Source organism: Triturus cristatus, chromosome 12 (genome assembly GCF_964204655.1).
Source record: "Triturus cristatus chromosome 12, aTriCri1.1, whole genome shotgun sequence".
In the NCBI taxonomy this organism is placed as follows: Eukaryota; Metazoa; Chordata; class Amphibia; order Caudata; family Salamandridae; genus Triturus; species Triturus cristatus.
Genome location: NC_140595.1, coordinates 727,376,214 through 727,396,929, shown reverse-complemented (window position 1 = coordinate 727,396,929; position 20,716 = coordinate 727,376,214). Strand labels below are relative to the sequence as shown.

General features: G+C 40.4%; 11 non-coding genes across 11 annotated transcripts; all 11 read right to left on the bottom strand.

The window, feature by feature from the left end:
• Positions 1-169: 169 nt before the first annotated feature.
• TRNAS-CGA (transfer RNA serine (anticodon CGA)) lies at positions 170-251 on the bottom strand. Its single transcript has one exon. It is a non-coding gene; the product is annotated as a tRNA-Ser (tRNA).
• Positions 252-2,832: 2,581 nt separating this feature from the next.
• Positions 2,833-2,904, bottom strand: TRNAH-GUG (transfer RNA histidin (anticodon GUG)). Its single transcript has one exon. It is a non-coding gene; the product is annotated as a tRNA-His (tRNA).
• Positions 2,905-4,185: 1,281 nt separating this feature from the next.
• TRNAS-AGA (transfer RNA serine (anticodon AGA)) lies at positions 4,186-4,267 on the bottom strand. The gene has a single exon. It is a non-coding gene; the product is annotated as a tRNA-Ser (tRNA).
• Positions 4,268-6,855: 2,588 nt separating this feature from the next.
• Positions 6,856-6,927, bottom strand: TRNAH-GUG (transfer RNA histidin (anticodon GUG)). The gene has a single exon. It is a non-coding gene; the product is annotated as a tRNA-His (tRNA).
• A 1,281-nt stretch (positions 6,928-8,208) lies between these two features.
• On the bottom strand, positions 8,209-8,290 carry TRNAS-AGA (transfer RNA serine (anticodon AGA)). The gene has a single exon. It is a non-coding gene; the product is annotated as a tRNA-Ser (tRNA).
• Positions 8,291-10,878: 2,588 nt separating this feature from the next.
• On the bottom strand, positions 10,879-10,950 carry TRNAH-GUG (transfer RNA histidin (anticodon GUG)). The gene has a single exon. It is a non-coding gene; the product is annotated as a tRNA-His (tRNA).
• A 1,281-nt stretch (positions 10,951-12,231) lies between these two features.
• On the bottom strand, positions 12,232-12,313 carry TRNAS-CGA (transfer RNA serine (anticodon CGA)). Its single transcript has one exon. It is a non-coding gene; the product is annotated as a tRNA-Ser (tRNA).
• Positions 12,314-14,900: 2,587 nt separating this feature from the next.
• On the bottom strand, positions 14,901-14,972 carry TRNAH-GUG (transfer RNA histidin (anticodon GUG)). Its single transcript has one exon. It is a non-coding gene; the product is annotated as a tRNA-His (tRNA).
• Positions 14,973-16,253: 1,281 nt separating this feature from the next.
• TRNAS-CGA (transfer RNA serine (anticodon CGA)) lies at positions 16,254-16,335 on the bottom strand. The gene has a single exon. It is a non-coding gene; the product is annotated as a tRNA-Ser (tRNA).
• A 2,587-nt stretch (positions 16,336-18,922) lies between these two features.
• On the bottom strand, positions 18,923-18,994 carry TRNAH-GUG (transfer RNA histidin (anticodon GUG)). Its single transcript has one exon. It is a non-coding gene; the product is annotated as a tRNA-His (tRNA).
• A 1,281-nt stretch (positions 18,995-20,275) lies between these two features.
• TRNAS-AGA (transfer RNA serine (anticodon AGA)) lies at positions 20,276-20,357 on the bottom strand. Its single transcript has one exon. It is a non-coding gene; the product is annotated as a tRNA-Ser (tRNA).
• Between the last annotated feature and the right edge of the window lie 359 nt (positions 20,358-20,716).

Here is a 20,716-nt window from a genome sequence, read left to right as displayed (position 1 = left end):
CCAGTGCTAAAGTAGGAATGAGGTGTAGCAAAGACATGAAAGGGGTAGCGATAACAAATATGTGGAGAGGCAATAGTGACACAAAAATAAGCCACCTATTTATAAAACTGAAATGGAAGAAATACTAAAGGTTAACTTCTGAAATTGTAGCCGATAATAAAAAGATTCTCGTTGTTGGCAGGATTCGAACCTGCGCGGGGATACCCCAATGGATTTCGAGTCCATCGCCTTAACCACTCGGCCACAACAACTTGCTGTAAGCTGCCTACAAATATTTTGTTTGAAAGTTTTGAAGTTTTCCCACATCAAAGTACTGATATTCTGCAATGCGCTTTTTAAAAACAATGTTTTTTTCATCATGCACGTTCTGTCCTAAAAACAAAAATTGCATGAGTACATCTCTGGATCTGTAAAAGGATACGCTTGCATTCAAACTCCCTTGTGGCACTCAAGTTTTTTGGACCCTGTTGCACTCTGTTTTTGCGCTGCTTTTAGTCTACGACCCATATTACAGAAGTCAACCATCTCTGAGTATTTGGGACTCCTTTGTAAGTGCCTTATCTTTAATCCTTGAAAAGCTCTATAATAAAGGGGTCTGTCAAAGATTGCTTGAATGGAAGATAAAAGAAGGCCCACTTGTCTCACCAAATGCAGTAGAGAAACCTGATGTTTTACTCATGTTATCCTTAGTTCAGTTTTTGGTAGACCTGGCATCCTTAAGGTGGCCTACCAGCAACCTTTTTGCTTTTCACCTCACGTTTTGCTGTATCTTTATGTTGGCCTTAGGACTCAAATCACTTTATCACTACTGTGAGAAAGTGGCTCTGTATATACTGTTCCCAAATAGGTACAGTGTGCACAGAGTCCCCAGAGGTTTGCCAGAGGCTAAAGTTAGATATAACCTTACTCTCTAAAGTGGTAGCTTGCCGAGCAGTAAGGCAGTATCAGAGTACAGTGTAAAACATTTGTTGTACACACTCAGTCAGCAAATGGTCTCACACACTCAAGAACTGAACTCTAGGCCATTGGTTTGCATACAAAAGATATTGTTGTTTTATTTTAGAACCAACAATAGGTATCAAAATATACTTGCTCAGAATGAGATGCTTTAGTTAAATACTTTGCAATAGGCAATTGACTTTTGCAGGTCATAGTTACAGTTTAATGCAATAGGCAACACAATTTGAATCACAATAATACATTGAGCTCAATGGGAATTTTAAGTTATATGCAATTAATTACTTTCAGGATTACTTTTCTAAATCCAGGACTGGATCCTAGATTCAGTCCTGGGACAGTTCTTGGAAACAAGTGAGTAAATTCGTTTTAGTTACTGTTGTGATTTTTAAGCAATATTTTGCTATTTTAAAAGTTGACACTTAGAAACTTTTGCTGATCAAAATACCAACGTTATCCTATGGAAGGAAATTCACTTAGCAGGTAAGTGGGATTATGGTTACTTTTTCTAGGTCAGTGTTGGATCCTAGATCCAGCACTACTGTACCACCTGTAAGCAGTTGAGAAACTGCGTTTAAGTTATACAGGCGATTTTTAAGGAATATTTACATGTTTGCAAAATCGACACTTAGAAGAAATTTCACAGAAAAACAGTCAATGGTTTCCTATGGAAGAAAATTCAAGTTACGGGTAAAGTACGTTCTCGTTACTTTTGTCATCCAGTGCTGGGCTCCTAGGCTCAGTACTGGGACATCTATCTAAAACAGGTAAACAATTACGTTTTCACAGTTGGTACGATTTTTAAAGAATATTTGTAAGTTTCAAAAATCGACACTTAGAAAATTTTCAGCAAAAAGCAGGCAATGATATCCCATGGAAGGAAATTCGAGTTACTGGTAAGTACGGTTAAAATTACTTTTCAGGGTCAGTACCGAGCTCCAAGATGCAGCACTGAGGTCTCTCCTGATAACAGGTGAGTAAATCAGAATTCGTTGTTCGGCTGATTTTAGATGAATATTTTAAAGTTCCAAAACTCCACACCACTTAGAAGAATTTCCAAGTGAAACCACTCAATGTTAGCCTATGGAAGAAAAGTGAGTTATCGGCTTTTAGGTAAGTACTCGACTGGCAGAGTTATGGTTCTGGGCATAGACTCAGGGGTCTCCCAGGGGAGTCCCAGCCTACTTGCCAAGCCTTAAACTCCCCTTTTATTACATATAATTTACACCTAAGGTAGGCCCTAGGTAGTCCTAGGTGCATGATGCTATGTAAGTAAAAAATAAGCTATGTACTTTGGTGGTTCGCGTGTCCTGTAAGTACCAAACAGTCTATTTCATTTTTCACTACTGTGAGGTCTACCCCTCTCATAGGTTAGCTCTGTGTATTCCCCTATACTTTTAATTTGGTAATTCCATATCGGAGAGGAGTAGCTTTATTTATTTATTGAAAATCCTACTTACTGGTGAGGTTGGATTTAACTTTACTATTTTAGAAATGCCACTTTTAGAGAGTGAACATATCTCTGCACTTACTGCTCTATTTGCCTGAAACCTGGCCCCAATACACGTCTGGATTGGGCTGGGTGACAGCAAAATGTGTGCCTTCCCTCTAGAGAGCCACAACACAGGTCACTCAACTGCACCTGGGGGGTGATCTCCGCTCCCCCTCCACCCCCAATAGGTTCAAGAACGATAATTTATGTAAGTAAATACATTATAGCTACAGCTTATAATCATGCGAGTTTAAATCATTTGTTGTTAGATGGTTTAAATATTTGAAAGGATCTGTTTTTAATAGACATTTTACAAAAACCACTGGTACATTTGCTAATTCTGTAAAATTAACACCCAACTGCCGTGACATTGCCAACCACAATGCCGTGACTCGGATTCGAACCGAGGTTGCTGCGGCCACAACGCAAAGTACTAACCACTATACGATCACGGCGAGCTACTTGGGCTCAACGACATACAGTGACATGGAGAATTTATAATTCGGAACACTCAGGGCTGTTCCTGTGATAGGCTGGATGTATTCATTGCTTCCTCATTCCTCATTCAGAGGCTGCGTCTCCTCAGTGGTTGATAGGCTGAAACCGTTTCCTGGCCGCCTGCTTGTGAAATGCCAGGAGTCAAAGATCACACATTACACTTGCGGACCTGTGATGGGACACCAATGCAGAGAAACCCACCTGGCACAGACCTTCTATTCTGTCTATTAGACCTGCATCTTCCCTGCACCTTTCAAGCCATTTGTATGTGAAGCAAGAAAGAGTTAGAGAGTGATCCATCTACACTTTTATAGGGAGGATGTCGCCGTGAGCTCCTCCCAGCTAATCACACGAACAGCAGAAAAGCAAGATAAATACACAGTTGAGGGGTGGGCTGCATGGTTATGTTTTTGAGTAAATATTGAAACTGACCTCAGTGGCTCATTAGCAGAGCTGCGGCTAATGACTGGTGCCAAATCATGATGAAGCATGCACCATGGCTCGTAGGGGACCCACAACACGCTTTTCTTAGCTCACTGAATTAAAGTATAAACTTCCGCCGTGTGTGAGTGGTAAAGGCTTGTTAATATGGTTCCTTTTCCAATTCAAGTCTGACAACAAGAGGCAGGAACCACGTGGCTTCGGAAGCTCAGGAAAGTAGCCACCAACCACAGAGAAAGAGAGAACTGGCAGTATGAGAGGTGGAGAAAACAGAAGCAGGAGCAAGGAGCTCAAATGAGATTGATGGCGTTTAAATAGAGCGCGTAAAGGAACAGTTACACAGCTAAGAAATGGGAAAGACAGACTAGGGAAAAAAACACAGAAAGAGCCTGTAGATGAAATTCTCTTCCTGGGACAGCAGGTTAAGAGAAATTACACATGGGGAGGTTAAGCATGTAACACGGGGGAGAATAAAAAAGAAAATGCAGTTTTATGAAGTGTGTTTGCCAATCCAGCCAGCACTTTTGTTCTATTTCTCTCTTTGCGTCTTTTATTGGTAAAGTAACTTTCAAGTGCATGCGCAGGTATGAATGAGAGAGCAACCGTATAATAATTTGAAGCGTTTACACCAGTGCTAAAGTAGGAATGAGGTGTAGCAAAGACATGAAAGAGGTAGCGATAACAAATATGTGGAGAGGCAATAGTGACACAAAAATAAGCCACCTATTTATAAAACTGAAATGGAAGAAATACTAAAGGTTAACTTCTGAAATTGTAGCCGATAATAAAAAGATTCTCGTTGTTGGCAGGATTCGAACCAGCGCGGGGATACCCCAATGGATTTCTAGTCCATCGCCTTAACCACTCGGCCACAACAACTTGCTGTAAGCTGCCTACAAATATTTTGTTTGAAAGTTTTGAAGTTTTCCCACATCAAAGTACTGATATTCTGCAATGCGCTTTTTAAAAACAATGTTTTTTTCATCATGCACGTTCTGTCCTAAAAACAAAAATTGCATGAGTATATCTCTGGATCTGTAAAAGGATACGCTTGCATTCAAACTCTCTTGTGGCACTCAAGTTTTTTGGACCCTGTTGCACTCTGTTTTTGCGCTGCTTTTAGTCTACGACCCATATTACAGAAGTCAACCATCTCTGAGTATTTGGGACTCCTTTGTAAGTGCCTTATCTTTAATCCTTGAAAAGCTCTATAATAAAGGGGTCTGTCAAAGATTGCTTGAATGGAAGATAAAAGAAGGCCCACTTGTCTCACCAAATGCAGTAGAGAAACCTGATGTTTTACTCATGTTATCCTTAGTTCAGTTTTTGTTAGACCTGGCATCCTTAAGGTGGCCTACCAGCAACCTTTTTGCTTTTCACCTCACGTTTTGCTGTATCTTTATGTTGGCCTTAGGACTCTAATCACTTTATCACTACTGTGAGAAAGTGGCTCTGTATATACTGTTCCCAAATAGGTACAGTGTGCACAGAGTCCCCAGTCCCCAGAGGTTTGGCAGAGGCTAAAGTTAGATATAACCTTACTCTCTAAAGTGGTAGCTTGCCGAGCAGTAAGGCAGTATCAGAGTACAGTGTAAAACATTTGTTGTACACACTCAGTCAGCAAATGGTCTCACACACTCAAGAACTGAACTCTAGGCCATTGGTTTCCATACAAAAGATATTGTTGTTTTATTTTAGAACCAACAATAGGTATCAAAATATACTTTCTCAGAATGAGATGCTTTAGTTAAATACTTTGCAATAGGCAATTGACTTTTGCAGGTCATAGTTACAGTTTATTGCAATAGGCAACACAATTTGAATCACAATAATACATTGAGCTCAATGGGAATTTTAAGTTATATGCAATTAATTACTTTCAGGATTACTTTTCTAAATCCAGGACTGGATCCTAGATTCAGTCCTGGGACAGTTCTTGGAAACAAGTGAGTAAATTCGTTTTAGTTACTGTTGTGATTTTTAAGCAATATTTTGCTATTTTAAAAGCTGACACTTAGAAACTTTTGCTGATCAAATTACCAATGTTATCCTATGGAAGGAAATTCACTTAGCAGGTAAGTGGGGTTATGGTTACTTTTTCTAGGTCAGTGTTGGATCCTAGATCCAGCACTACTGTACCACCTGTAAGCAGTTGAGAAACTGCGTTTAAGTTATACAGGCGATTTTTAAGGAATATTTACATGTTTGCAAAATCGACACTTAGAAGAAATTTCACAGAAAAACAGTCAATGGTTTCCTATGGAAGAAAATTCAAGTTACGGGTAAAGTACGTTCTCGTTACTTTTGTAATCCAGTGCTGGGCTCCTAGGCTCAGTACTGGGACATCTATCTAAAACAGGTAAACAACTACGTTTTCACAGTTGGTACGATTTTTAAAGAATATTTGTAAGTTTCAAAAATCGACACTTAGAAAATGTTCAGCAAAAAGCAGGCAATGATATCCCATGGAAGGAAATTCGAGTTACTGGTAAGTACGGTTAAAATTACTTTTCAGGGTCAGTACTGAGCTCCAAGATGCAGCACTGAGGTCTCTCCTGATAACAGGTGAGTAAATCAGAATTCGTTGTTCGGCTGATTTTAGATGAATATTTTAAAGTTCCAAAACTCCACACCACTTAGAAGAATTTCCAAGTGAAACCACTCAATGTTAGCCTATGGAAGAAAAGTGAATTATCGGCTTTTAGGTAAGTACTCGACTGGCAGAGTTATGGTTCTGGGCATAGACTCAGGGGTCTCCCAGGGGAGTCCCAGCCTACTTGCCAAGCCTTAAACTCCCCTTTTATTACATATAATTTACACCTAAGGTAGGCCCTAGGTAGTCCTAGGTGCATGATGCTATGTAAGTAAAAAATAAGCTATGTACTTTGGTGGTTCGCGTGTCCTGTAAGTACCAAACAGTCTATTTCATTTTTCACTACTGTGAGGTCTACCCCTCTCATAGGTTAGCTCTGTGTATTCCCCTATACTTTTAATTTGGTAATTCCATATCGGAGAGGAGTAGCTTTATTTATTTATTGAAAATCCTACTTACTGGTGAGGTTGGATTTAACTTTACTATTTTAGAAATGCCACTTTTAGAGAGTGAACATATCTCTGCACTTACTGCTCTATTTGCCTGAAACCTGGCCCCAATACACGTCTGGATTGGGCTGGGTGACAGCAAAATGTGTGCCTTCCCTCTAGAGAGCCACAACACAGGTCACTCAACTGCACCTGGGGGGTGATCTCCGCTCCCCCTCCACCCCCAATAGGTTCAAGAACGATAATTTATGTAAGTAAATACATTATAGCTACAGCTTATAATCATGCGAGTTTAAATCATTTGTTGTTAGATGGTTTAAATATTTGAAAGGATCTGTTTTTAATAGACATTTTACAAAAACCACTGGTACATTTGCTAATTCTGTAAAATTAACACCCAACTGCCGTGACATTGCCAACCACAATGCCGTGACTCGGATTCGAACCGAGGTTGCTGCGGCCACAACGCAGAGTACTAACCACTATACGATCACGGCGAGCTACTTGGGCTCAACGACATACAATGACATGGAGAATTTATAATTCGGAACACTCAGGGTTGTTCCTGTGATAGGCTGGATGTATTCATTGCTTCCTCATTCCTCATTCAGAGGCTGCGTCTCCTCAGTGGTTGATAGGCTGAAACCGTTTCCTGGCCGCCTGCTTGTGAAATGCCAGGAGTCAAAGATCACACATTACAATTGCGGACCTGTGATGGGACACCAATGCAGAGAAACCCACCTGGCACAGACCTTCTATTCTGTCTATTAGACCTGCATCTTCCCTGCACCTTTCAAGCCATTTGTATGTGAAGCAAGAAAGAGTTAGAGAGTGATCCATCTACACTTTTATAGGGAGGATGTCGCCGTGAGCTCCTCCCAGCTAATCACACGAACAGCAGAAAAGCAAGATAAATACACAGTTGAGGGGTGGGCTGCATGGTTATGTTTTTGAGTAAATATTGAAACTGACCTCAGTGGCTCATTAGCAGAGCTGCGGCTAATGACTGGTGCCAAATCATGATGAAGCATGCACCATGGCTCGTAGGGGACCCACAACACGCTTTTCTTAGCTCACTGAATTAAAGTATAAACTTCCGCCGTGTGTGAGTGGTAAAGGCTTGTTAATATGGTTCCTTTTCCAATTCAAGTCTGACAACAAGAGGCAGGAACCACGTGGCTTCAGAAGCTCAGGAAAGTAGCCACCAACCACAGAGAAAGAGAGAACTGGCAGTATGAGAGGTGGAGAAAACAGAAGCGGGAGCAAGGAGCTCAAATGAGATTGATGGCATTTAAATAGAGCGCGTAAAGGAACAGTTACACAGCTAAGAAATGGGAAAGACAGACTAGGGAAAAAAACACAGAAAGAGCCTGTAGATGAAATTCTCTTCCTGGGACAGCAGGTTAAGAGAAATTACACATAGGGAGGTTAAGCATGTAACACGGGGGAGAATAAAAAAGAAAATGCAGTTTTATGAAGTGTGTTTGCCAATCCAGCCAGCACTTTTGTTCTATTTCTCTCTTTGCGTCTTTTATTGGTAAAGTAACTTTCAAGTGCATGCGCAGGTATGAATGAGAGAGCAACCGTATAATAATTTGAAGCGTTTACACCAGTGCTAAAGTAGGAATGAGGTGTAGCAAAGACATGAAAGAGGTAGCGATAACAAATATGTGGAGAGGCAATAGTGACACAAAAATAAGCCACCTATTTATAAAACTGAAATGGAAGAAATACTAAAGGTTAACTTCTGAAATTGTAGCCGATAATAAAAAGATTCTCGTTGTTGGCAGGATTCGAACCTGCGCGGGGATACCCCAATGGATTTCTAGTCCATCGCCTTAACCACTCGGCCACAACAACTTGCTGTAAGCTGCCTACAAATATTTTGTTTGAAAGTTTTGAAGTTTTCCCACATCATAGTACTGATATTCTGCAATGCGCTTTTTAAAAACAATGTTTTTTTCATCATGCACGTTCTGTCCTAAAAATAAAAATTGCATGAGTATATCTCTGGATCTGTAAAAGGATACGCTTGCATTCAAACTCTCTTGTGGCACTCAAGTTTTTTGGACCCTGTTGCACTCTGTTTTTGCGCTGCTTTTAGTCTACGACCCATATTATCGAAGTCAACCATCTCTGAGTATATGGGACTCCTTTGTAAGTGCCTTATCTTTAATCCTTGAAAAGCTCTATAATAAAGGGGTCTGTCAAAGATTGCTTGAATAGAAGATAAAAGAAGGCCCACTTGTCTCACCAAATGCAGTAGAGAAACCTGATGTTTTACTCATGTTATCCTTAGTTCAGTTTTTGTTAGACCTGGCATCCTTAAGGTGGCCTACCAGCAACCTTTTTGCTTTTCACCTCACGTTTTGCTGTATCTTTATGTTGGCCGTAGGACTCTAATCACTTTATCACTACTGTGAGAAAGTGGCTCTGTATATACTGTTCCCAAATAGGTACAGTGTGCACAGAGTCCCCAGTCCCCAGAGGTTTGGCAGAGGCTAAAGTTAGATATAACCTTACTCTCTAAAGTGGTAGCTTGCCGAGCAGTAAGGCAGTATCAGAGTACAGTGTAAAACATTTGTTGTACACACTCAGTCAGCAAATGGTCTCACACACTCAAGAACTGAACTCTAGGCCATTGGTTTGCATACAAAAGATATTGTTGTTTTATTTTAGAACCAACAATAGGTATCAAAATATACTTTCTCAGAATGAGATGCTTTAGTTAAATACTTTGCAATAGGCAATTGACTTTTGCAGGTCATAGTTACAGTTTATTGCAATAGGCAACACAATTTGAATCACAATAATACATTGAGCTCAATGGGAATTTTAAGTTATATGCAATTAATTACTTTCAGGATTACTTTTCTAAATCCAGGACTGGATCCTAGATTCAGTCCTGGGATAGTTCTTGGAAACAAGTGAGTAAATTCGTTTTAGTTACTGTTGTGATTTTTAAGCAATATTTTGCTATTTTAAAAGTTGACACTTTGAAACTTTTGCTGATCAAATTACCAATGTTATCCTATGGAAGGAAATTCACTTAGCAGGTAAGTGGGGTTATGGTTACGTTTTCTAGGTCAGTGTTGGATCCTAGATCCAGCACTACTGTACCACCTGTAAGCAGTTGAGAAACTGCGTTTAAGTTATACAGGCGATTTTTAAGGAATATTTACATGTTTGCAAAATCGACACTTAGAAGAAATTTCACAGAAAAACAGTCAATGGTTTCCTATGGAAGAAAATTCAAGTTACGGGTAAAGTACGTTCTCGTTACTTTTGTAATCCAGTGCTGGGCTCCTAGGCTCAGTACTGGGACATCTATCTAAAACAGGTAAACAATTACGTTTTCACAGTTGGTACGATTTTTAAAGAATATTTGTAAGTTTCAAAAATCGACACTTAGAAAATTTTCAGCAAAAAGCAGGCAATGATATCCCATGGAAGGAAATTCGAGTTACTGGTAAGTACGGTTAAAATTACTTTTCAGGGTCAGTACTGAGCTCCAAGATGCAGCACTGAGGTCTCTCCTGATAACAGGTGAGTAAATCAGAATTCGTTGTTCGGCTGATTTTAGATGAATATTTTAAAGTTCCAAAACTCCACACCACATAGAAGAATTTCCAAGTGAAACCACTCAATGTTAGCCTATGGAAGAAAAGTGAGTTATCGGCTTTTAGGTAAGTACTCGACTGGCAGAGTTATGGTTCTGGGCATAGACTTAGGGGTCTCCCAGGGGAGTCCCAGCCTACTTGACAAGCCTTAAACTCCCCTTTTATTACATATAATTTATACCTAAGGTAGGCCCTAGGTAGTCCTAGGTGCATGATGCTATGTAAGTAAAAAATAAGATATGTACTTTGGTGGTTTGCGTGTCCTGTAAGTACCAAACAGTCTATTTCATTTTTCACTACTGTGAGGTCTACCCTTCTCATAGGTTAGCTCTGTGTATTCCCCTATACTTTTTATTTGGTAATTCCATATCGGAGAGGAGTAGCTTTATTTATTTATTGAAAATCCTACTTACTGGTGAGGTTGGATTTAACTTTACTATTTTAGAAATGCCACTTTTAGAGAGTGAACATGTCTCTGCACTTACTGCTCTATTTGCCTGAAACCTGGCCCCAATACACGTCTGGATTGGGCTGGGTGACAGCAAAATTTGTGCCTTCCCTCTAGAGAGCCACAACACAGGTCACTCAACTGCACTTGGGGGGTGAGCTCCGCTCCCCCTCCACCCCCAATAGGTTCAAGAACGATAATTTATGTAAGTAAATACATTATAGCTACAGCTTATAATCATGCGAGTTTAAATCATTTGTTGTTAGATGGTTTAAACATTTGAAAGGATCTGTTTTTAATAGACATTTTACAAAAACCACTGGTACATTTGCTAATTCTGTAAAATTAACACCCAACTGCCGTGACATTGCCAACCACAATGCCGTGACTCGGATTCGAACCGAGGTTGCTGCGGCCACAACGCAGAGTACTAACCACTATACGATCACGGCGAGCTACTTGGGCTCAACGACATACAGTGACATGGAGAATTTATAATTCGGAACACTCAGGGCTGTTCCTGTGATAGGCTGGATGTATTCATTGCTTCCTCATTCCTCATTCAGAGGCTGCGTCTCCTCAGTGGTTGATAGGCTGAAACCGTTTCCTGGCCGCCTGCTTGTTAAATGCCAGGAGTCAAAGATCACACATTACACTTGCGGACCTGTGATGGGACACCAATGCAGAGAAACCCACCTGGCACAGACCTTCTATTCTGTCTATTAGACCTGCATCTTCCCTGCACCTTTCAAGCCATTTGTATGTGAAGCAAGAAAGAGTTAGAGAGTGATCCATCTACACTTTTATAGGGAGGATGTCGCCGTGAGCTCCTCCCAGCTAATCACACGAACAGCAGAAAAGCAAGATAAATACACAGTTGAGGGGTGGGCTGCATGGTTATGTTTTTGAGTAAATATTGAAACTGACCTCAGTGGCTCATTAGCAGAGCTGCGGCTAATGACTGGTGCCAAATCATGATGAAGCAAGCACCATGGCTCGTAGGGGACCCACAACACGCTTTTCTTAGCTCACTGAATTAAAGTATAAACTTCCGCCGTGTGTGAGTGGTAAAGGCTTGTTAATATAGTTCCTTTTCCAATTCAAGTCTGACAACAAGAGGCAGGAACCACGTGGCTTCGGAAGCTCAGGAAAGTAGCCACCAACCACAGAGAAAGAGAGAACTGGCAGTATGAGAGGTGGAGAAAACAGAAGCGGGAGCAAGGAGCTCAAATGAGATTGATGGCGTTTAAATAGAGCGCGTAAAGGAACAGTTACACAGCTAAGAAATGGGAAAGACAGACTAGGGAAAAAAACACAGAAAGAGCCTGTAGATGAAATTCTCTTCCTGGGACAGCAGGTTAAGAGAAATTACACATGGGGAGGTTAAGCATGTAACACGGGGGAGAATAAAAAAGAAAATGCAGTTTTATGAAGTGTGTTTGCCAATCCAGCCAGCACTTTTGTTCTATTTCTCTCTTTGCGTCTTTTATTGGTAAAGTAACTTTCAAGTGCATGCGCAGGTATGAATGAGAGAGCAACGGTATAATAATTTGAAGCGTTTACACCAGTGCTAAAGTAGGAATGAGGTGTAGCAAAGACATGAAAGAGGTAGCGATAACAAATATGTGGAGAGGCAATAGTGACACAAAAATAAGCCACCTATTTATAAAACTGAAATGGAAGAAATACTAAAGGTTAACTTCTGAAATTGTAGCCGATAATAAAAAGATTCTCATTGTTGGCAGGATTCGAAACTGCGCGGGGATACCCCAATGGATTTCGAGTCCATCGCCTTAACCACTCGGCCACAACAACTTGCTGTAAGCTGCCTACAAATATTTTGCTTGAAAGTTTTGAAGTTTTCCCACATCAAAGTACTGATATTCTGCAATGCGCTTTTTAAAAACAATGTTTTTTTCATCATGCACGTTCTGGCCTAAAAACAAAAATTGCATGAGTATATCTCTGGATCTGTAAAAGGATACGCTTGCATGCAAACTCTCTTGTGACACTCAATTTTTTGGACCCTGTTGCACTCTGTTTTTGCGCTGCTTTTAGTCTACGACCCATATTACAGAAGTCAACCATCTCTGAGTATTTGGGACTCCTTTGTAAGTGCCTTATCTTTAATCCTTGAAAAGCTCTATAATAAAGGGGTCTGTCAAAGATTGCTTGAATGGAAGATAAAAGAAGGCCCACTTGTCTCACCAAATGCAGTAGAGAAACCTGATGTTTTACTCATGTTATCCTTAGTTCAGTTTTTGTTAGACCTGGCATCCTTAAGGTGGCCTACCAGCAACCTTTTTGCTTTTCACCTCAGGTTTTGCTGTATCTTTATGTTGGCCTTAGGACTCTAATCACTTTATCACTACTGTGAGAAAGTGGCTCTGTATATACTGTTCCCAAATAGGTACAGTGTGCACAGAGTCCCCAGTCCCCAGAGGTTTGGCAGAGGCTAAAGTTAGATATAACCTTACTCTCTAAAGTGGTAGCTTGCCGAGCAGTAAGGCAGTATCAGAGTACAGTGTAAAACATTTGTTGTACACACTCAGTCAGCAAATGGTCTCACACACTCAAGAACTGAACTCTAGGCCATTGGTTTGCATACAAAAGATATTGTTGTTTTATTTTAGAACCAACAATAGGTATCAAAATATACTTTCTCAGAATGAGATGCTTTAGTTAAATACTTTGCAATAGGCAATTGACTTTTGCAGGTCATAGTTACAGTTTATTGCAATAGGCAACACAATTTGAATCACAATAATACATTGAGCTCAATGGGAATTTTAAGTTATATGCAATTAATTACTCTCAGGATTACTTTTCTAAATCCAGGACTGGATCCTAGATTCAGTCCTGGGACAGTTCTTGGAAACAAGTGAGTACATTCGTTTTAGTTACTGTTGTGATTTTAAAGCAATATTTTGCTATTTTAAAAGTTGACACTTCGAAACTTTTGCTGATCAAATTACCAATGTTATCCCATGGAAGGAAATTCACTTAGCAGGTAAGTGGGGTTATGGTTACTTTTTCTAGGTCAGTGTTGGATCCTAGATCCAGCACTACTGTACCACCTGTAAGCAGTTGAGAAACTGCGTTTAAGTTATACAGGCGATTTTTAAGGAATATTTACATGTTTGCAAAATCGACACTTAGAAGAAATTTCACAGAAAAACAGTCAATGGTTTCCTATGGAAGAAAATTCAAGTTACGGGTAAAGTACGTTCTTGTTACTTTTGTAATCCAGTGCTGGGCTCCTAGGCTCAGTACTGGGACATCCATCTAAAACAGGTAAACAATTACGTTTTCACAGTTGGTACGATTTTTAAAGAATATTTGTAAGTTTCAAAAATCAACACTTAGAAAATTTTCAGCAAAAAGCAGGCAATGATATCCCATGGAAGGAAATTCGAGTTACTGGTAAGTACGGTTAAAATTACTTTTCAGGGTCAGTACTGAGCTCCAAGATGCAGCACTGAGGTCTCTCCTGATAACAGGTGAGTAAATCAGAATTCGTTGTTCGGCTGATTTTAGATGAATATTTTAAAGTTCCAAAACTCCACACCACATAGAAGAATTTCCAAGTGAAACCACTCAATGTTAGCCTATGGAAGAAAAGTGAGTTATCGGCTTTTAGGTAAGTACTCGACTGGCAGAGTTATGGTTCTGGGCATAGACTTAGGGGTCTCCCAGGGGAGTCCCAGCCTACTTGACAAGCCTTAAACTCCCCTTTTATTACATATAATTTATACCTAAGGTAGGCCCTAGGTAGTCCTAGGTGCATGATGCTATGTAAGTAAAAAATAAGATATGTACTTTGGTGGTTTGCGTGTCCTGTAAGTACCAAACAGTCTATTTCATTTTTCACTACTGTGAGGTCTACCCCTCTCATAGGTTAGCTCTGTGTATTCCCCTATACTTTTTATTTGGTAATTCCATATCGGAGAGGAGTAGCTTTATTTATTTATTGAAAATCCTACTTACTGGTGAGGTTGGATTTAACTTTACTATTTTAGAAATGCCACTTTTAGAGAGTGAACATGTCTCTGCACTTACTGCTCTATTTGCCTGAAACCTGGCCCCAATACACGTCTGGATTGGGCTGGGTGACAGCAAAATTTGTGCCTTCCCTCTAGAGAGCCACAACACAGGTCACTCAACTGCACTTGGGGGGTGAGCTCCGCTCCCCCTCCACCCCCAATAGGTTCAAGAACGATAATTTATGTAAGTAAATACATAATAGCTACAGCTTATAATCATGCGAGTTTAAATCATTTGTTGTTAGATGGTTTAAACATTTGAAAGGATCTGTTTTTAATAGACATTTTACAAAAACCACTGGTACATTTGCTAATTCTGTAAAATTAACACCCAACTGCCGTGACATTGCCAACCACAATGCCGTGACTCGGATTCGAACCGAGGTTGCTGCGGCCACAACGCAGAGTACTAACCACTATACGATCACGGCGAGCTACTTGGGCTCAACGACATACAGTGACATGGAGAATTTATAATTCGGAACACTCAGGGCTGTTCCTGTGATAGGCTGGATGTATTCATTGCTTCCTCATTCCTCATTCAGAGGCTGCGTCTCCTCAGTGGTTGATAGGCTGAAACCGTTTCCTGGCCGCCTGCTTGTGAAATGCCAGGAGTCAAAGATCACACATTACACTTGTGGACCTGTGATGGGACACCAATGCAGAGAAACCCACCTGGCACAGACCTTCTATTCTGTCTATTAGACCTGCATCTTCCCTGCACCTTTCAAGCCATTTGTATGTGAAGCAAGAAAGAGTTAGAGAGTGATCCATCTACACTTTTATAGGGAGGATGTCGCCGTGAGCTCCTCCCAGCTAATCACACGAACAGCAGAAAAGCAAGATAAATACACAGTTGAGGGGTGGGCTGCATGGTTATGTTTTTGAGTAAATATTGAAACTGACCTCAGTGGCTCATTAGCAGAGCTGCGGCTAATGACTGGTGCCAAATCATGATGAAGCAAGCACCATGGCTCGTAGGGGACCCACAACACGCTTTTCTTAGCTCACTGAATTAAAGTATAAACTTCCGCCGTGTGTGAGTGGTAAAGGCTTGTTAATATAGTTCCTTTTCCAATTCAAGTCTGACAACAAGAGGCAGGAACCACGTGGCTTCGGAAGCTCAGGAAAGTAGCCACCAACCACAGAGAAAGAGAGAACTGGCAGTATGAGAGGTGGAGAAAACAGAAGCGGGAGCAAGGAGCTCAAATGAGATTGATGGCGTTTAAATAGAGCGCGTAAAGGAACAGTTACACAGCTAAGAAATGGGAAAGACAGACTAGGGAAAAAAACACAGAAAGAGCCTGTAGATGAAATTCTCTTCCTGGGACAGCAGGTTAAGAGAAATTACACATGGGGAGGTTAAGCATGTAACACGGGGGAGAATAAAAAAGAAAATGCAGTTTTATGAAGTGTGTTTGCCAATCCAGCCAGCACTTTTGTTCTATTTCTCTCTTTGCGTCTTTTATTGGTAAAGTAACTTTCAAGTGCATGCGCAGGTATGAATGAGAGAGCAACGGTATAATAATTTGAAGCGTTTACACCAGTGCTAAAGTAGGAATGAGGTGTAGCAAAGACATGAAAGAGGTAGCGATAACAAATGTGTGGAGAGGCAATAGTGACACAAAAATAAGCCACCTATTTATAAAACTGAAATGGAAGAAATACTAAAGGTTAACTTCTGAAATTGTAGCCGATAATAAAAAGATTCTCGTTGTTGGCAGGATTCGAACCTGCGCGGGGATACCCCAATGGATTTCGAGTCCATCGCCTTAACCACTCGGCCACAACAACTTGCTGTAAGCTGCCTACAAATATTTTGTTTGAAAGTTTTGAAGTTTTCCCACATCAAAGTACTGATATTCTGCAATGCGCTTTTTAAAAACAATGTTTTTTTCATCATGCACGTTCTGTCCTAAAAACAAAAATTGCATGAGTATATCTCTGGATCTGTAAAAGGATACGCTTGCATGCAAACTCTCTTGTGGCACTCAATTTTTTGGACCCTGTTGCACTCTGTTTTTGCGCTGCTTTTAGTCTACGACCCATATTACAGAAGTCAACCATCTCTGAGTATTTGGGACTCCTTTGTAAGTGCCTTATCTTTAATCCTTGAAAAGCTCTACAATAAAGGGGTCTGTCAAAGATTGCTTGAATGGAAGATAAAAGAAGGCCCACTTGTCTCACCAAATGCAGTAGAGAAACCTGATGTTTTACTCATGTTATCCTTAGTTCAGTTTTTGTTAGACCTGGCATCCTTAAGGTGGCCTACCAGCAACCTTTTTGCTTTTCACCTCAGGTTTTGCTGTATCTTTATGTTGGCCTTAGGACTCTAATCACTTTATCACTACTGTGAGAAAGTGGCTCTGTATATACTGTTCCCAAATAGGTACAGTGTGCACAGAGTCCCCAGTCCCCAGAGGTTTGGCAGAGGCTAAAGTTAGATATAACCTTACTCTCTAAAGTGGTAGCTTGCCGAGCAGTAAGGCAGTATCAGAGTACAGTGTAAAACATTTGTTGTACACACTCAGTCAGCAAATGGTCTCACACACTCAAGAACTGAACTCTAGGCCATTGGTTTGCATACAAAAGATATTGTTGTTTTATTTTAGAACCAACAATAGGTATCAAAATATACTTTCTCAGAATGAGATGCTTTAGTTAAATACTTTGCAATAGGCAATTGACTTTTGCAGGTCATAGTTACAGTTTATTGCAATAGGCAACACAATTTGAATCACAATAATACATTGAGCTCAATGGGAATTTTAAGTTATATGCAATTAATTACTCTCAGGATTACTTTTCTAAATCCAGGACTGGATCCTAGATTCAGTCCTGGGACAGTTCTTGGAAACAAGTGAGTACATTCGTTTTAGTTACTGTTGTGATTTTAAAGCAATATTTTGCTATTTTAAAAGTTGACACTTCGAAACTTTTGCTGATCAAATTACCAATGTTATCCTATGGAAGGAAATTCACTTAGCAGGTAAGTGGGGTTATGGTTACTTTTTCTAGGTCAGTGTTGGATCCTAGATCCAGCACTACTGTACCACCTGTAAGCAGTTGAGAAACTGCGTTTAAGTTATACAGGCGATTTTTAAGGAATATTTACATGTTTGCAAAATCGACACTTAGAAGAAATTTCACAGAAAAACAGTCAATGGTTTCCTATGGAAGAAAATTCAAGTTACGGGTAAAGTACGTTCTCGTTACTTTTGTAATCCAGTGCTGGGCTCCTAGGCTCAGTACTGGGACATCTATCTAAAACAGGTAAACAATTACGTTTTCACAGTTGGTACGATTTTTAAAGAATATTTGTAAGTTTCAAAAATCGACACTTAGAAAATTTTCAGCAAAAAGCAGGCAATGATATCCCATGGAAGGAAATTCGAGTTACTGGTAAGTACGGTTAAAATTACTTTTCAGGGTCAGTACTGAGCTCCAAGATGCAGCACTGAGGTCTCTCCTGATAACAGGTGAGTAAATCAGAATTCGTTGTTCGGCTGATTTTAGATGAATATTTTAAAGTTCCAAAACTCCACACCACATAGAAGAATTTCCAAGTGAAACCACTCAATGTTAGCCTATGGAAGAAAAGTGAGTTATCGGCTTTTAGGTAAGTACTCGACTGGCAGAGTTATGGTTCTGGGCATAGACTTAGGGGTCTCCCAGGGGAGTCCCAGCCTACTTGACAAGCCTTAAACTCCCCTTTTATTACATATAATTTATACCTAAGGTAGGCCCTAGGTAGTCCTAGGTGCATGATGCTATGTAAGTAAAAAATAAGATATGTACTTTGGTGGTTTGCGTGTCCTGTAAGTACCAAACAGTCTATTTCATTTTTCACTACTGTGAGGTCTACCCCTCTCATAGGTTAGCTCTGTGTATTCCCCTATACTTTTTATTTGGTAATTCCATATCGGAGAGGAGTAGCTTTATTTATTTATTGAAAATCCTACTTACTGGTGAGGTTGGATTTAACTTTACTATTTTAGAAATGCCACTTTTAGAGAGTGAACATGTCTCTGCACTTACTGCTCTATTTGCCTGAAACCTGGCCCCAATACACGTCTGGATTGGGCTGGGTGACAGCAAAATTTGTGCCTTCCCTCTAGAGAGCCACAACACAGGTCACTCAACTGCACTTGGGGGGTGAGCTCCGCTCCCCCTCCACCCCCAATAGGTTCAAGAACGATAATTTATGTAAGTAAATACATTATAGCTACAGCTTATAATCATGCGAGTTTAAATCATTTGTTGTTAGATGGTTTAAACATTTGAAAGGATCTGTTTTTAATAGACATTTTACAAAAACCACTGGTACATTTGCTAATTCTGTAAAATTAACACCCAACTGCCGTGACATTGCCAACCACAATGCCGTGACTCGGATTCGAACCGAGGTTGCTGCGGCCACAACGCAGAGTACTAACCACTATACGATCACGGCGAGCTACTTGGGCTCAACGACATACAGTGACATGGAGAATTTATAATTCGGAACACTCAGGGCTGTTCCTGTGATAGGCTGGATGTATTCATTGCTTCCTCATTCCTCATTCAGAGGCTGCGTCTCCTCAGTGGTTGATAGGCTGAAACCGTTTCCTGGCCGCCTGCTTGTGAAATGCCAGGAGTCAAAGATCACACATTACACTTGTGGACCTGTGATGGGACACCAATGCAGAGAAACCCACCTGGCACAGACCTTCTATTCTGTCTATTAGACCTGCATCTTCCCTGCACCTTTCAAGCCATTTGTATGTGAAGCAAGAAAGAGTTAGAGAGTGATCCATCTACACTTTTATAGGGAGGATGTCGCCGTGAGCTCCTCCCAGCTAATCACACGAACAGCAGAAAAGCAAGATAAATACACAGTTGAGGGGTGGGCTGCATGGTTATGTTTTTGAGTAAATATTGAAACTGACCTCAGTGGCTCATTAGCAGAGCTGCGGCTAATGACTGGTGCCAAATCATGATGAAGCAAGCACCATGGCTCGTAGGGGACCCACAACACGCTTTTCTTAGCTCACTGAATTAAAGTATAAACTTCCGCCGTGTGTGAGTGGTAAAGGCTTGTTAATATAGTTCCTTTTCCAATTCAAGTCTGACAACAAGAGGCAGGAACCACGTGGCTTCGGAAGCTCAGGAAAGTAGCCACCAACCACAGAGAAAGAGAGAACTGGCAGTATGAGAGGTGGAGAAAACAGAAGCGGGAGCAAGGAGCTCAAATGAGATTGATGGCGTTTAAATAGAGCGCGTAAAGGAACAGTTACACAGCTAAGAAATGGGAAAGACAGACTAGGGAAAAAAACACAGAAAGAGCCTGTAGATGAAATTCTCTTCCTGGGACAGCAGGTTAAGAGAAATTACACATGGGGAGGTTAAGCATGTAACACGGGGGAGAATAAAAAAGAAAATGCAGTTTTATGAAGTGTGTTTGCCAATCCAGCCAGCACTTTTGTTCTATTTCTCCCTTTGCGTCTTTTATTGGTAAAGTAACTTTCAAGTGCATGCGCAGGTATGAATGAGAGAGCAACCGTATAATAATTTGAAGCGTTTACACCAGTGCTAAAGTAGGAATGAGGTGTAGCAAAGACATGAAAGAGGTAGCGATAACAAATATGTGGAGAGGCAATAGTGACACAAAAATAAGCCACCTATTTATAAAACTGAAATGGAAGAAATACTAAAGGTTAACTTCTGAAATTGTAGCCGATAATAAAAAGATTCTCGTTGTTGGCAGGATTCGAACCTGCGCGGGGATACCCCAATGGATTTCTAGTCCATCGCCTTAACCACTCGGCCACAACAACTTGCTGTAAGCTGCGTACAAATATTTTGTTTGAAAGTTTTGAAGTTTTCCCACATCAAAGTACTGATATTCTGCAATGCGCTTTTTAAAAACAATGTTTTTTTCATCATGCACGTTCTGTCCTAAAAACAAAAATTGCATGAGTATATCTCTGGATCTGTAAAAGGATACGCTTGCATTCAAACTCTCTTGTGGCACTCAAGTTTTTTGGACCCTGTTGCACTCTGTTTTTGCGCTGCTTTTAGTCTACAACCCATATTACAGAAGTCAACCATCTCTGAGTATTTGGGACTCCTTTGTAAGTGCCTTATCTTTAATCCTTGAAAAGCTCTATAATAAAGGGGTCTGTCAAAGATTGCT